Source organism: Nanorana parkeri, unplaced genomic scaffold (genome assembly GCF_000935625.1).
Source record: "Nanorana parkeri isolate BGI_ZX_2015 unplaced genomic scaffold, ASM93562v1 scaffold1237, whole genome shotgun sequence".
NCBI lineage: Eukaryota > Metazoa > Chordata > Amphibia > Anura > Dicroglossidae > Nanorana > Nanorana parkeri.
Window position 1 is genome coordinate 365,305 of NW_017307505.1, and position 3,351 is coordinate 368,655.

Here is a 3,351-nt window from a genome sequence, read left to right on the forward strand (position 1 = left end):
TTGCTCTCTGTTTGGAAGCAGTGGTCTCTCTGCAGAGGTCCCAACAGGCCAGAACTCAAATTCCTCCCTCATGGAGTCAAACCTCGAGATCTCCAGGCTGCAGGGAGATAGCGGTGTAGGTCTGATTCTAACGATGGGGCCCTATTCCTCCCACCGACGCCAGCGATGGGTCCCTATTCCTCCCACCGACAGGGCCCTATTCCTCACACCGACGCCAGCGATGGGTCCCTATTCCTCCCACCGACGGGGCCCTATTCCTCCCACCGACGCCAGACATGGGTCCCTATTCCTCCCAACGATGGGTCCCTATTCCTCCCACCGACGGGGCCCTATTCCTCACACCGACGCCAGCGATGGGGCCCTATTCCTCTCACCGACGCCAGCGATGGGGCCCTATTCCTCTCACCGACGCCAGCGATGGGGCCCTATTCCTCCCACACATGACCCCTACACAGAAGGATATGTCTTCCTGTTATAGGACACACTTCCTGTTATGGGGCGACAACATTCTCGGAAGTGTGCTTGTGTGTTGTCATCCTGTCACATACACCCCCGACCCCGGTGGAGACTACACATGGCTGCGGCTGCACACAGCTCATGCACGGTCCACCGTTGTCACCATCAGGAAGCCAAAAGACAAGAAAGGCTTTTCCTGGTGCAGATCAGTTTTATTCAACAACAAGGTAAAATATAAATTGACGGGTAGTCACAAAGGTGGATTATCAACAGGCATGTAGAACAGTGCAAAGACCGGGCCGAAGATGCAGGCAGCAGCAGTCTGTATGATACGTCCTATGTGCCTGTTGATAATCCACCTTTGTGACTACCCGTCAATTTATATTTTACCTTGTTGTTGAATAAAACTGATCTGCACCAGGAAAAGCCTTTCTTGTCTTTTAGTGATCCCAGTCTCCCTGACTGTCTTGGGGCTGCTTCCTGCATAGATGCCAAAACATTAAGCTCTCTATGAGAGACTGTGTATGAGCTACCTCTGGCGCTTCCTAATACACCACCATCAGGAAGCCAGTCCAGAGCAATGATGTGCAGCCGATTCTGGAGCGAGTGCATATAGACAGGAAGAGGCTGCATGAGATCAGCAGCATTGAGACCGGTAAAAGAAGCTGCAACTGTGTGTTTTAGATTTACTTTTAATACCAATGCCGCTTGTGTACCGATCTCTTTCATGGATTGTTCTCGGCTGGCCTCAAACCAGGGGGAGGCAACCTCGGCACTCCTCCGTCCTTGATAATTTTGGCATTATTAAAGGAGAACTATGAGGGGGGGCGGGGGGGGGTGCTTTTCACTCACCTCATAGTTCTAGCCGACCTGCGCTAATGAGACTGTCACAGGTCGGCTCAGGAGATCGGGAAGTGAGGGAACACATTCCGGCGTTCGCTCACCTCTCGATCCTGTCACAACTCTCTGCCGTGACAGGGGAGGGGCTGGATTCCCCGCTCCGATCTGCCAGCGCTGACTGGCGGAACGGAGGGGGCGGGTACAGCTGGCTCTGCCTCTAGATAGGCAGAGCCAGCTGTCACTCACGCAGCTGGGCGGATCCAGACATAATTGTCGGGATCCGTTTCAGCTGCGGCGTCTCAGTATAACGCAAGCTGTAGCTCCCTATATACTGAGCTTAGGGTGACGGGAGGACGCTAGTTTCTGTCCTCCCGTTACCCTAAGGAGAACTATGGGGAAAAGCCCTGACCTCATAGTTCTCCTTTAAGCTGGACTTTTTAGGCATCACCACGACCAATTTATGATTAAAAGAAAAGAACAATTTTCTTGAATAATCATAAAAACATTTGAACCATTTGCCCAAATATACAGATCACCTCCAATAGCTTTGTTTCAAAATGTAGAACATCCAAAATTCATAATATTTACACCATTTGTATTGAAGATTTGTGTCCATATTTGGAGGGATATGAAACGGCCCGACGCATTTCAGGGTCAGCCCGACGCATGATCAGGAGCAAACATGGGCAAAACTAAAACGCTGTGTACATGAATGAGTTGATCATCTCAGAATCTGTGGCATCCATCAGTCCAACCAGTAGCGCGGCCGGCCAGTATTGCTGGGAGTCCGCCTTATATGTCCACCGCCGCCGGCTTGCTCACCCCCAACAGTGAGGTCAGGCGTGACGCTCCGGCGGCAGGGAGGTTGAGTGCGCATGCACCAGGGTGCATGCATGCGCGCACATCAAGGCAACCCAAACGCACCAACAGATGAATCCTGCCTATCCTCCCTCCCACTATCAACCCAATGGCCCCCCCAACCAAAACCAAAGGGGGCGGATGAGGAGGGAGGAAAAAGCCAAAAGATCTCGGGCACAAGGGGGAGCGGATACCTGGGACGGGTCACAACATATACCTCCAGCACCCGTCTATTCATGCAGCTAGCACCGGCATCTGAATTCTTTAATGATAGTAGATATAGTATAAATACAAACTAAGCATAGCTACACTTAATTGTAGGTCTGCTTCTGATAACAATATATACATTAAAGACTTAGTACAGTACGTACTATTCCATAATGATATAGGACTACCAGGAGGAATAATATAATCAGCATGTAAATGAAATTCCACCGCACCCAGGTCAGGGCATAAGTATAGACAGAGCAATGTGATTCCATGCATAGATGGACTGACAGACTCACAGATTATATTATAATATAGACTACATACATATTCATAGAAATATACAGGAAGGAAGGAATGGAAAAATCCTCTCCCAAAGATGCCTCCGAGCGGATTATTGCAGAAATGTTTGTTCTTTCGGACCCGGCGGTGAAATGGCATTTCATTGATAAATCCATCTGGATTCACTTTGCAAAATCTCCTTCCCATATACACTATATTACCAAACGTATTGGGCCCCTCCCCCCTCCAAATCATTGGATTCGGGTGTTCCGTGACATTTCCTGGCCACTAAATATTCTGCGGTCACCTGTTACTGGTATTATAACTAAGTGGAAGCAACCGGAAACAACAGCAACTCAGCCAGGAAGTGGTCGGCCGCGTCACATGACAGAGCGGGGTCAGAGCATGCTGAAGCGCACAGTGCGCAGAAGTCGCCAACTGTCTGCAGAGCCAATAGTTACAGACCTCCAAACTCCATGCGGCCTTCAGATTGGCACAACAACAGTGCGTAGAGAGCTTCATGGAATGGGTTTCCATGGCCGAGCAGCTGCATCCAAGCCGCACATCACCAAGTGCAATGCAAAGCGTGGGATGCCGTGGTGTAAAGCGCGCCGCCACTGGACTCTAGGGAAGTGGAGACGTGTTCTCTGGAGTGACCAATCAACCGCATGGCGGTTGCCATGAGAACGGTACTTGCCTGACTGCATG